The sequence below is a fragment of the Schistocerca nitens genome, chromosome 7 (genome assembly GCF_023898315.1).
Source record: "Schistocerca nitens isolate TAMUIC-IGC-003100 chromosome 7, iqSchNite1.1, whole genome shotgun sequence".
NCBI classification, from domain to species: Eukaryota; Metazoa; Arthropoda; class Insecta; order Orthoptera; family Acrididae; genus Schistocerca; species Schistocerca nitens.
Window position 1 is genome coordinate 409,667,226 of NC_064620.1, and position 14,386 is coordinate 409,681,611.

Here is a 14,386-nt window from a genome sequence, read left to right on the forward strand (position 1 = left end):
ACAACTACAGCTGTCAGCTATCTAGCATACTGAAGAGCGTCTCCCAAGTATTACACGCTGTCAATGTGTATTCGACAACATCGATTTCATCGTTTCTACTATGACCGGCTGGAATACATTCCGCAGCATGAGGGTATCAAATGCATCACGCCAACCACAGCTCTCCCAAAACTTGAAGAGGTCCAGAGGTTTAAATTCCCTGCTTCTGCAACAGAACTGGGTCTCCGAGGTGTTGTGGAACTTCAGATATTTAAACCTAAGTCAAGCAGTGCATAATGGCAGATTACTGTTCTAGACTTGAACGTAACTAGACCCAGGCCATCGGACATATTCACACCCACATTACAAGATATGCTGCAGATGTGCAGTAAGTGGCTCCAATCAGTGTAATCCACTTTACGAGAAAAGATTTATGTAATCTATCAACCCGCCAGGTTAGCCGAGAGCGCTAATGTGCTGCGTCCTGGACTCGGGTAGAAGCCCCAGCCCCAGGATCGAATCCTCCCGGAGGATTACCGACGAGGGCCGATGTGCCAGCCAGCCTGGATGTTTCTAGGCGGTTTTCCACATCCCGTTTGGTGAATACCAGGCTGGTCCCCACGTTACACGCCTCTCAGACATTTGAAACACGATCGCACTATTTCATGGTTTACACTAGATGCAGACATTGGGAGTACATTACGAGTAATTCTGTCCTGGAGGGTATGGAGTGATGGCAGGAAGGGCATCCATCCACCCCTCAAAATTAACCATGCAAAGAATGCGGGGCAAAGGCGGTAGCAAGAGAAGAAGAAGATTTATGTTGTCTATAGGTGACACAACTAAATGTGAGAAAACTGCAGTAACTTTCTGGTCATTCATCTTACTCCACCAAGTGAGAACAACACAACTGCACGTCTTTACCATACATTATCAACGAAAAACAGCGCCAAGGCGCCACATTTACCAATCCGATCCCTCTCCCACCAACATTAGAGAGGTCACTGATATTAAACTGACAAATTACACACCTCTCATTCATTGTTTGTACTATCTTATCTTAAACTCACACCAAAAAATAATTAACATACAGTAATGAAACGAAGTGCTCGGATTAAAAAGGCTGTAAGACAGGGATGTAGTCTTTCCTCCTACTATTCAATCTGTACATTGAAGAAGCAATGATGGAAATAAAAGGAAGGTTCAGGAGTGGAATTAAAATTTAAGGTGAAAGGCTATCTTGATACGGTTCCCTGATGACATTGCTATCCTGATTAAAATTGAAGAAAAATTACACGATAGGCTGATTGGAATGAACAATCTGAGTACAGAATAAGGACTGAGAGTAAAACGAAGATACACGAAAGTAATGAGAAGTAGCAGAAATGACAACAGCGAGAAACTTAACATCAGGATTTGTGGTCACGAAGTAGATAAGGAATTCTGCTACCTACGCAGCAAAATAAGCAATGGCGGATGGACCAAGACTAGCACTGGCAGACAGAGCATCCCTGGCGAAGAGAAGTCTACTAGTATCAAACATAGGCCTTAATTTGAGGAAGAAATTTCTGAGATTGTACGTTTGAAGTACGGAACTGTACAGCAGTGAAACATGAACTGTGGCAAAACCGGCAGAGAAGAGAATCGAAGCATTTGAGATGTGGTGCTACTGAAGAATGATGAAAATTAGGTGGACTGATAAGGTAAGGAATGAGGAAGTGCTGCGCAGAATCGGAGAGGAAAGGAATATGTGGAAAACACTGACAAGGAGAAGGGACGGGATGATAGGACATCTGTTGAGACACCAGGGAATGACTTCCATGGTACTAGAGGGAGCTGTAGAGGGAAAACAGTACAGAATGACAGAGATTAGAGTACATCAACCAAATAATTGACGACGGGGGTTACAAGTTCTACTCTGAGATGAAGAGTTTGGCAGAGGAGAGGAATTCGTGGTGGGTCGCATCAAACCAGTCAGAAGACTGATGAACCAAAAAAAAAAAAAAAATGAAATTTCTGGAATATATATGTATGTCTATGAATATATGTATATTTAAATGATTAACATTCATTGAATCCTGCCAGAAAACACGCTCAGGAATGCTGTTCATGAATGTCAGCACAACAGGCCGAATCACCAGATAGACACACAAAGTTACAGACAGGTTGCGTGGTACAGCAGTGTTAAGAAAGGATATGCTAAACATAGTTGGCGGTTGCGTGTTCGTTGCTGTCAGATGCAGTTTATGTGGTAGCGAAATTGAAGTAGATAGTTCCTGTTAGTTAGTATCGGTAGAAATAATTCTTCGCAACCTGAATAATAACTGGATCCTTTTACCGACCTCCCAATTCACATGACAGAATTGATGAAAGTTTCAAAGAAAATTTGAGTCTAATTTCATGACGTATGCGACTCACACAGTTATAGTTGGTGGTGACTTCAATAGACCCTCAACATGTTGATGGAAATACATATTTAAATGCAGAGGGACGCATGAAACATCGTCCGAAATTGTGCTAAACGCATTCTCTGAAAATTATTTCTAAAATTAGTTCATGAGCCCACGCGAATAGCAAGCGGTTGTGAGAACACACTTGAACCTCTTACCAACAAATAATCCCGAGCTAATAAAGAACGTCAAAACGGATACAGGAATTATTGAGCACAGGGTTGTCGTAGTGAGAATATTGTAACTCCCACATCCTCCAAAAATAGCCGAAAAATATAACTTTTCAAAAAATCAGATAAATATTCACTTGACGCCGACCTGATTGGCAATCTTCACCCCTTCTAAATTAACAATGTATCGGTACGTGAAGACCAGATGTGGCTTGAATTCAAAGAAATGATATCGGCAGCAATTGAGAGTTTTGTATCAAATAAATTATCCAACGACAGAGCTGATCCCCCTTGGTACACAAAATAGATCAAGACACTGTTGCAGAAACAACGAATAAAGCGTGCAAAATTTAAACGAATGCAAAATCTTCAATATTGGCGATCTTTTACGGAAGCTCGAAATTTAGCGCGAACTTCAGTGCGAGATGCTTATAATAGTTTCCAAATAGTTTCCACAACAATACCTTGTTTCGGAACCTGGTAGAAAATCCAAAGAGATTCTGGTCTTACGTAAAACAAATGCAAAATCTTCAAGATTGGCGATCTTTTACAGAAGCTCGAAATTTAGCGCGAACTTCAGTGCGAGATGCTTATAATAGTTTCCAAATAGTTTTCACAACAATACTTTGTTTCGGAACCTGGTAGAAAATCCAAAGAGATTCTGGTCTTATGTAAAATGTGGCAATGGCAAGACAACATCAGTGCCTTCTCTGTGTGACAGCAAAGGAAATATTATTGATGACAATACTGATAAAGCAGAGTTACTAAACACAACCTTCCGAAATTCGTTCACCAAAGAAGATGAAGTAAATATTCCAGAATTTGAATCAAGAACAGCTGCCAACATGACTAACTTAGACGTAGATACCCTCGGAGTAGTGAAGAAACTTAAAAGACTTAATAAAAGCAAGTCTTCTGGTCCAGACTGTATGCCAATTAGGTCACTTTCAGAATACGCTGGTGCGATAGCTCCATACGTAAAAATCATATACAACCGCATGCTCGACAAAAGATCCGTACCCAAAAACCGGAAAGCTGCACAGGTCACACCAATGTTCAAGAACGGCAGTAGGAGTAACCCACTAAATTACAGACCCGTATAGTTAACGCCGATAAGCAGCAGTATTCTGCAACATATATTGTGTTCGAACTTTTTGAATTACCTCGAAGAGAACGGTCTATGGACACACAGTCAACACGCATTTAGAAAACATCGTTCTTGTGAAAGACAACCAGCTCTTTACTCACTTTATGTGTTGAGTGCTGACGACAAGGGGTTTCAAATTCATTCCGCATGTGTAGATTTCCAGAAGGCTTTTGACACTGTACCTCACGAGCGGCTTGTAGTCAAATTGCGTGCTTATGGACTATCGTCTCTGCTACGTGAGGGGATTCGTGATTTCCTGTCAGAGAAGTCTCGGCTCGTAGTGACTGACGGAAAGTCTTCGAGTAAAACAGAAGTGATTTCCGGCGTCCCCGAAGATAGTGTTATAGGCCTTCTGTTGTTCCTTATCCACATAAACGATTTAAGAGATAATATGAGCAGCCGTCTTAGGTTGTTTGCGGATGATGCCGTAGTTTGTCGTCTAATAAAGTCATTAGAAGATAAAAACAAACTGCGAAACGCTTTGTATACTCACGTAAAAGAATTGGACAGGAAATACTGGGGAGGTACAGTCCGCTGCAAAATGAAATGGTCTTGGTGAGGAATGTTGCCTTTCCCAGAACAACGCTACAGCTGTCGTGGAGGATGGCTGTTATGACTACGATTTGCCGTGTAACAGTGTAGGACAGTGTGCAAAGACATACGTAAATTATGTCCATATGCGTTCCTTCAGTTGATATTGTTAGTATATTCCATGTAATGTTAACGCAGTTGGTAGAAAATGAATATCTCCGGAGATGTCAGTGATTTGCGTAAGGCAAGCAGCGGAGTGTTGGTGTAACTTGCTAAAACGACCTGAAGTTGCGTCTTGAGACGTTTTGGCTATGTAGAGTGGGGAATCATCTGCTCGCTCTTCATTTTGCAGATCTATGAAAGTGAGTAGTGCATGACCGCAATCCGAGAACCTACCTCCACTCGCGCTTCTACCCTCGACTCCCGGCTCCTCTACCCTATTACAACCCCAGAACGTTTTATCCCTTAATAGCGCTCTACTGCACGTAGACGTAGTACATTCACTTAATGGTTTTTTTTTCTTAATCCACTTCGTCTAACAGTAAAAAATTATTTTATAGCTTTAAATCACTACACAATTGTTAAAGCCTTATGGCCACTTGTTGACAAACTGTCCGTTGGCTTCTGTCTCGGGTGTACTTGAAACATTAGTTTTAATAACCTGTGATTGTTCCACCTCTTGCAACGTGACAACTACTAATCCTAGGAAAAAATGTTTAGGACTGTTTTTGCATGAAACTGAATGCTGTTTAATTTTGTCCTGGAACCCCCCCCCCTCCCCCCCCCCCCTTTACTAACGCTCACGCACCACTGGTGGAAAGTTTTGGTATGTCGTTCATGACAGTCCCTGCTTCCACTGTCCAAAAATCTGCGAGCACACGAGTTTTTCCATAATTTTACTTCGTTGAATGGATTAAAACAGACATACAAAGTTTTCTCTCATCCACTGTCACCACCTTTTCACCTGGATGAGCGCCCATCATTAAAAAGTAACATTCTCTGACAGCCCTCAAGTAACAAAGCCATTTGAGATCCAGGTGAATACAGATATGGCGACGGTTTTTGTGGACTACATTTCAACCTTTGCCCAGATATGGTGGCGTCTGCTTTCCTGAAATATCAGAAGATTATAAGTAACTATAGATCTCCTGGAATACAAAAGAACTTTTTCTTAAGTTCGTCCCATGACAAACTTTGAAGGAGACTCGCCCCTGTCACCTCCCTGTTAAGGCACATGATCAGGCGTCGTCAGGGAGAAGAAAGGCATGAAGTCAGCTATAACACGCTGCTCTCAGTGATACCAACTTCCCAGCAAAGACACCGTTCTTCAGCACTTTGAACCGTTGACTCTTTCTGATGTAGCTATTTGCAGCCTCTGAAGAAATCCTGTCAATCCATCCCTGCATAAGACACTGTCTACAGTATCAAGGTTTTCTCTAATGAGAAAAACCACGAGTTTACGGTTCATGTGAAGTACGAACGCCAGAGCGTCAAATTTTTTTAAAGGGCAGCTAACGCGCTAATGACAAGGGAGTACATTAACTGATAGGAAACTTACCCTCTATTTTCAGTGGTACTGGAAGTGCGAGAAGGGTTTTAGACTTTTAATGTGTTCCCAGCTATCCAACGACGTTTCCAGAGGAAGCCGCGACTGCGGTTCGTAAGATGGCTGTACAGCAAAGTTCCAGAATTAGTTTTTAGCTGATTGAGGTGATCCCGTAGAGTCTCGATTGTTTATATCTGGGGATTTTGTTGGCCATGACTGTACTTCTAAGCAAAGAAGGGAAAGCAGAAAGGTGGAAGGAGTATATAGAGGGTCTATACAAGGGCGATGTACTTGAGGACAATATTATGGAAATGGAAGAGGATGTAGATGAAGATGAAATGGGAGATACGATACCGCGTGAAGAGTTTGACAGAGCACTGAAAGACCTGAGTCGAAACAAGGCCCCCGGAGTAGACAACATTCCATTGGAACTACTGACGGCCTTGGGAGAGCCAGTCCTGACAAAACTCTACCATCTGGTGAGCAAGATGTACGACACGGGCGAAATACCCTCAGACTTCAAGAAGAATATAATAATTCCAATCCCAAAGAAAGCAGGTGTTGACAGATGTGAGAATTACCGAACAATCAGTTTAATAAGCCACAGCTGCAAAATACTAACACGAATTCTTTACAGACGAATGGAAAAACTAGTAGAACCCGACCTCGGGGAAGATCAGTTTGGATTCCGTAGAAATACTGGAACACGTGAGGCAATACTGACCTTACGACTTATCTTAGAAGAAAGATTAAGGAAAGGCAAACCTACGTTTCTAGCATTTGTAGACTTAGAGAAAGCTTTTGACAATGTTGACTGGAATACTCTCTTTCAAATTCTAAAGGTGGCAGGGGTAAAATACAGGGAGCGAAAGGCTATTTACAATTTGTACAGAAACCAGATGGCAGTTATAAGAGTCGAGGGACATGAAAGGGAAGCAGTGGTTTGGAAGGGAGTAAGACAGGGTTGTAGCCTCTCCCCGATGTTATTCAATCTGTATATTGAGCAAGCAGTAAAGGAAACAAAAGAAAAATTCGGAGTAGGTATTAAAATCCATGGAGAAGAAATAAAAACTTTGAGGTTCGCCGATGACATTGTAATTCTGTCAGAGACAGCAAAGGACTTGGAAGAGCAGTTGAACGGAATGGATGGTGTCTTGAAGGGAGGATATAAGATGAACATCAACAAAAGCAAAACGAGGATAATGGAATGTAGTCGAATCAAGTCGGGTGATGCTGACGGAATTAGATTAGGAAATGAGACACTTAAAGTAGTAAAGAAGTTTTGCTATTTGGGGAGCAAAATAACTGATGATGGTCGAAGTAGAGAGGATATAAAATGTAGATTGGCAATGGCAAGGAAAGTGTTTCTGAAGAAGAGAAATTTGTTAACATCGAGTATAGATTTAAGTGTCAGGAAGTCATTTCTGAAAGTATTTGTATTGAGTGTAGCCATGTATGGAAGTGAAACATGGACGGCAAATAGTTTGGACAAGAAGAGAATAGAAGCTTTTGAAATGTGGTGCTACAGAAGAATGCTGAAGATTAGATGGGTAGATCACATAACTAATGAGGAGGTACTGAATAGGATTGGGGAGAAGAGGAGTTTGTGGCACAACTTGACCAGAAGAAGGGACCGGTTGGTAGGACATGTTCTGAGGCATCAAGGGATCACCAATTTAGTATTGGAGGGCAGCGTGGAGGGTAAAAATCGTAGGGGGAGACCAAGAGATGAATACACTAAGCAGATTCAGAAGGATGTGGGTTGCAGTAGGTACTGGGAGATGAAGAAGCTTGCACAGGATAGAGTAGCATGGAGAGCTGCATCAAACCAGTCTCAGGACTGAAGACCACAACAACATGACTGTACTATAAACTCATCCTGGTGCTCTGCGGCCCACATACATACACCGAGAGCTGTGCGATACGTTGCATCGTCCTGCTGGCAGATGCTATCGTCCCCAGGAAAAACAAACGTCATGTAGGGTGGACATGGTACCAGGGAAAGATGTATACTTGTCTTGACCCATTATGCCTTCCAGAATGACGAGATCACGTAGGGAATGGTGGATAATTTCCAGGTTCATGAGATTCTAAATTCACTTGAATCTCTTTCTCCGTCTATGAGGGGGTGGCTGTGTCGAAGGTCGAAGAAAGGCAAGGGCAGTCCACCTCTACGCCTAGTAAACATTGTGGCGTGCTACAACATTCCGGTTGACGACACCTCGACCCTGTCTTATGACACTTCAACGCTTAGTGCATTGACGGTGGTGACCACATTGTCGTCAGTCCCTCTTCAGCCAATTAACAACAACGGAGGTCACGCGCTATTGAAAATCTGGACAGATGTACAGATCATTGACCTTAATACCACATATCTTAATCGTCCGTTTTTCCTGAGCGCCTTATAGACTATCTGTCAGATGTTCGCAAGAAGCAAAGTTATTTATATGCTTTTGCTGCGGCGGGAGCAGGCAATGTAATTCTGATAGCTGTCTGTGCGAGTTCAATGGGCCGACGAAGATGTCACTGCTGCCAAAGGAGGATGTGAGAGCCTCACTCCAGTAAGACTACCTGTTACAAAGCACCTAGGCTCTTTCTGCCGAGTAGGAAGTTCGTGTCAGTAACGGACTACAGAAAAACAAGTTAAGACTCATTACACCAAATAAGCGACCTTGGGGGCTTACTGCGCTAAAAAGTGCTGTGTCACTGCACGCAATTCTTCGCTGTCGCTGAGACGACGTGTCCATGAAAAAAGCGAAATGTACATTTTTTTACGAGTGTCTGAATTGAGGACATGTCTTTGAGTGGATATTTTTCTCTGGTTTTTCTGTTAGGAATCCGCCCTCAATGTTGGTAAAAACATTTCTGATACAACCAGTATTATCGCAAAGCATTTCAAAAGGAATAACGCACAAGATCGTCAGAAGACACAATGTGATATTTATTGAGGGAAGACACGACAACCATTCAGAAACAAGGACAGATCAGACATTCCACTAATGATAGTTCGTGTATAGAAATAGTACTATCAGACAGATCAGACATTCCACTAATGATAGTACTGTCAGAAAAAAAGAAACGCATACATACACAAACGAGTATACAAACAGTAGTGCATGCAACTAATTCGCATGGAATAGTCGATCCTCTCAATAGTTTACGGCATATCCTGGTGTATTTTAAATTACTCGTTCTTAAAGAAAGTCACAAAGTTAACACGTATATTATAGAGGAAGATGAGGAGTATTCAAGATGTACAAAAAACCAGGAGGGGGAAATAAAAATGGAAGACTAAGGGAAAAGTGGTAGGATTAGAAAAGGCGTCAGCCTACTGTGAATATCTCCTCTGTTCTATATCTAAGAGGCAATTAAGTCAATAAAAGAGACGTTAAGAATTGCGATTAAAATTCAAATTGAGAGGATATCAATTATAAGATTCTCTTGATGTCACTGCTGCCTTTTATTAAAGAGAGAAAACATTACAGGATCTGGTATATGAAATGAACAGTCAACTGGGCATAGAACAAAGTCTCAGAGTAAACAAAAGAAAGAAGAAATGATTTAAGGACAGCACAAATGAAATCAGCGACAAACTTAAAATAACAAATAGAGACAATGTAGGATGAAGTGGAGCAATTCAGCCACCTTGGAAGCAAAAGATACATAAAGGACGAAGTGAAATCAAACAATGGAAAATCCAGGATGGAATAATTGACAACATTATGAAAAGGATAGATTGCTACTCACCATATAGTGGAAATGTTGAGTCGCAGACAGGCACAACAAAAAGAAGAGGCACAACTAAAAGAACGCTAACTTGCTTAGCAGTCTTTTAGTTGCGTCTGTATGCAACTCGAAGGAAGAAGTAAGAGGAGGCGACCTATGTGGCCGAGTGGTTCTAGGCGTTTCAGTGTGGAACAGCGCGACCGCAACGGTCGCAGATTGGAATCCTGCCTCGGGCATGGATGTGTGTGATATCATTAGGTTAGTTAGGTTTAAGTAGTTCTACGTTCTAGGGGACTGATGACCTCCCATAATGCTCAGAGCCATTTGAATCAAGTAAGAAGAGTTTAACAAGCAGATAGTAAAGAGAGAGCATTCCTGGCGACTAAAGAGATGTACGGAAAAACTGAATAGAATATGGGATACAGTCATAGGATATACGTGAAGACATCATATAATAACTTCTGTCATACACCTGGATGAAAAAAAAATATAGCGTCAGTCTTACATTAAACAAGAAATGGAACGCCTTTCTTCGGTACAATTCACCTTGCCGAAAAGGTGAAACTGTCCTAGTCCTACTATAATATGTTACGGTGTCTCAATTATAAGCTAGAAGACGTTTTTAAAACTATTGTATTTCTGCGCTAGATTAAAGAGGACGGTCTTTTTTTCATCTCTAAAAATGGATTGGTTCTTAGCAGTTGTGTGTTATTACAATTGCCGGCCGGAGTGGCAGAGTGGTTCTAGGCGCTACAGTCTGGAACCGCGCGACTGCAGCGGTCGCAGGTTCGTATCCTGCCTCGGGCATGGATGTGTGTGTTGTCCTTAGGTTAGTTGGGTTTAAGTGGTTCTATGTTCTAGGGGACTGATGACCTCAGCAGTTAGGTCCCATAGTGCTCAGAGCCATTTGAACTATTTTTTGTTATTACAATTATCCCTTCACAGCAGGCATGCACATATGCCATAATCGCGATAGTGAAATAAACACATCCAGTAACAGTACATGTGTAACTTTTTGTCGTTTCTGCAACACTGAGTAATTTGAAATATGAAATATCTACAGCACTCACTCCATTCTGGGGATTTTCGCCTTGCGTCAACATCCAACTTCCACACTAAAAAAGTGTTGGTCCTGTATTACGGGACAGTATCCACGGTTCGTTCGCTTGTTTCTGAGCTACCACACTGACAGGACTGTTGTCCCTCATGTACAGAGCTATACATACTGTAATGAGTGTAAGTGCTGCCATTTATATTGGTTACCGAGAACGGTGTACTGAGCAATACTTCATCAGCATTTACGTAATTTTCAAATAATTATAGCTATTCGAAGGCGTATGTTTTTATGTTTGTTTGTACCTCCAGTATATGTGACTAGAGAAAGGCATTATGTTTATTTTCCCATGGACAGCAGATCAGATGCTGGAGTGTGGACGCGTGGACGAAAAACGTTTGGTGCCGTCAGGCCATGCAGAAAACATCAGGTCGTACAGACTGTGACCGGTTTGTGGGAAGACTGTTAAACATAGAGGAAAAACAACCAACACAGTGATGTGTATACAAATTAAGGAACCATGTATGAAAAATATCCTTTTTTTTCCTTCATTGATTTTCAATTCCCCCCGAAGGGGGGCGGGCTGGCAGCAGCTTAGTACGCTGCTCTACAGCCTACAGACTTTTATTTTAAAGAACGGAAGAAGAAAAGAAACAAGAAAAACAGGCGATAAAACGGTGAGTCAAGTGAAAAATGGCGGAAAAATGCGGAAAGTTAAAACAGAAAGCAAAAGGGGTTGGCAACGTTAATAAAAGACACAGGAATCAGACAAGTAACATAGTACACACACAATGAAAAACAAAACACGGCGACAGTCTGGTTTCTGTTCGCAAGAGATAAAAGGCACACCCAGCGACAGTATGATGGCCGTTCGCAACACTTCCAAAATAACACAACACGGAACACTCACTGTAAAACACGCACTGTAGAACACTCACTGTAGAACACTGTACGAAAGTGGCGACACAAAGATGACACTCCCGAGCCAAAGGCAGATGGGGGAGGGGGACCCTGGAGGAAGGAGAAAAACAAGAAGGGAGGAAGGAAAAAAACGAAAAAAGGGGAGGGGACCAAGGAGGGAGACGACTAATAAAGGGGGAGAAGGGCAGACGCGAGAGGGAGAAAAATATCCGCACCTATACCCGTCATTTAAGTACGCTGTTGTCTTTGCCTATAGGCAGTCTTCTCTTATACAGGGTGGTCCATTGATCGTGACCGGGCCAAATATCTCGCGAAATAAGAGTCAGACGAAAAAACTACAAAGAACGAAACTCGTCCAGCTTGAAGGTGGAAACCACATGGCGCTATGGTCGGCCCGCTAGATGGCGCTGCCATAGGTCAAACGGATATCAACTGCGTTTTCATAATTAGGTTTTTTAAATTAAAATACAGAACGTAGGTACGTTTGAACATTTTATTTCGGTTGTTCCAATGTGTTACATGTACCTTTGTGAACTTAAAATTTCTGAGAACGCATGCTGTTACACCGTAATTACCTGTAAATACCACATTAATGCAATAAATGCTCAAAATGATGTCCGTCAACCTCAAAGCATTTCGCAATATCTGTAATGACGTTCCTCTCAACAGCGAGTAGTTCGCCTTCCGTAATGTTCGCACATGCATTGACAATGCGCTGACGTATGTTGTCAGGCGTTGTCGGTGGATCACGATAGCAAATATCCTTCAACTTTCCCCACAGAAAGAAATCCGGGGACGTCAGATCCGGTGAACGTGCGGGCCATGGTGTGGTGCTTCGACGACCAATCCAACTGTCATGAAATATGCTATTCAATACCGCTTCAACCGCACGCGAGCTATGTGCCGGACATCCATCTTGGTGAAAGTACATCGCCATTCTGTCATGCAGTGAAACATCTTGTAGTAACATCGGTAGAACACTACGTAGGAAATCAGCATACATTGCGCCATTTAGATTGCCATCGATAAAATGGGGGCCAATTATCCTTCCTCCCATAATGCCACACCATACATTAACCCCACAAGGTCGGTGATGTTCCACTTGTCGCAGCCATCGCGGATTTTCCGTTGCCCGATAGTGCATGTAATGCGGTTTATGTTCCCGGTTTGGGGAATGAGGCTTCGTCGCTAAATAGAACGCGTGCAAAAAATCTGTCATTGTCCCGTAATTTCTCTTGTGCCCAGTGGCAGAACTGTACACGACGTTCAAAGCCGCCGCAATGCAATTTCTGGTGCACAGAAATATGGTACGGGTGCAATCGATGTTGATGTAGCATTCTCAACACCGACGTTTTTGAGATTCCCGATTCTCGCGCAATTTGTCTGCTACTGGTGTGCGGATTAACCGCGACAGCAGCTAAAACACCTACTTCGGCATCATCATTTGTTGCAGGTCGTGGTTGACGTTTCACATGTGGCTGAACACTTCCTGTTTCCTTAAATAACGTAACTATCCGGCGAACGGTCCGGACTCTTGGATGATGTCGTTCAGGATACCGAGCAGCATACATAGCACACGCCCGTTGGGCATTTTGATCACAATAGCCATACATCAACATGGTATCGACCTTATCCGCAACTGGTAAACGGTTCATTTTAACACGGGTAATGTATCACGAAGCAAATACCGTCCGCACTGGCGGAATGTTACGTGATACCACGTACTTATACGTTTGTGACTATTACAGCGCCATGTATCACAAAGAAAAAAGGTCCAACTAATTCATATTTCTTTACGTACAACACGGATATGTAATAAAAAAATGGGTGTTCCTGTTTAAAAAACGCAGTTGATATCCGTTTGACTTATGGGAGCGCCATCCAGCGGGACAACCATAGTTCCATCTGGTTTCCCCCTTCAAGCTAGACGAGTTTCGTTCTTTGTAGTTTTTTCGTTTGATGCTTATTTCGTGAGATATTTGGCCCGTTCACGATCAATGGACCACCCTGTATATTAGATAAGAGAGAATTTCAGCTTCATTTTAGTATAAATTGTGAGATTCTGTGGGAGCAACCGATTGTTTTGAGCAGTTGAATTTCCAACTGAGACCATGAAGTGCCTTCTATGAAAAAAGTCATTTGACCAAGAACATCTGCTCATTTATTATGTCAGCTAGCGTGCTTTCTCGGAAAATCTTTGTTCCTACCAGAAGCTCGTAATTAATCCTGTTGACCACCAGCTTCCGCGAAAATCTAGAGAAAACGTTGTGCTACTTACAACCTTTTCTGAGTGCACGTAATTATATTTGACGGTACACGGAACAGCGGAGCTGGATCCTGCTGTCGCAGCGTCGTTTCACAGCCCCACAAACCGGAATTCTGCGCTCGCTCCACAAAAGTGGAAGAACAGGATTGCGATACCAACCGATTTGCCAGATCGCTGTGTGGCATCTAGGCTGGCGACATTCTTACACGACGGGCGAGGGAAATAACATTAAAAGATCTATCATTGATTCTAGAGAGACTGCATCGTGTCCTACTATTGAATTCATCCTGGGGCACGAATATCACAATTAACGTTGGCTGGGACTATTTTACCTCCACCAGTGCCTCTCAGCGTTTTACGGTTTAGTCATTGTATACAGGTTCACGAAATAAATATTCTTCTTTCCGAAGAACTTTATGAAGTTCGAATTATACAGCCGTTCTCAGATATCTTCCCGTTTTTGTTCTGTGTTGACTGAGACTAACGAATCCTGTTTTGCGTCACAATATTTTGCTCTTCCGCTTTCGTTACCAATGACCGCCCTCAGTGACAAGAATAGACATTTTTTAACCTAAATACGCTGTGTACTTTGCAAG

At 42.4% G+C, this 14,386-nt stretch overlaps 1 protein-coding gene across 1 annotated transcript in view; it reads right to left on the reverse strand.

Annotated features, from left to right (window-relative positions):
• The window catches only part of LOC126195214 (ATP-binding cassette subfamily G member 4-like), a 299,475-nt gene that overhangs the window by 214,596 nt on the left and 70,493 nt on the right, over window positions 1-14,386 (reverse strand). The gene's annotated exons all lie outside the window — the stretch shown is intronic.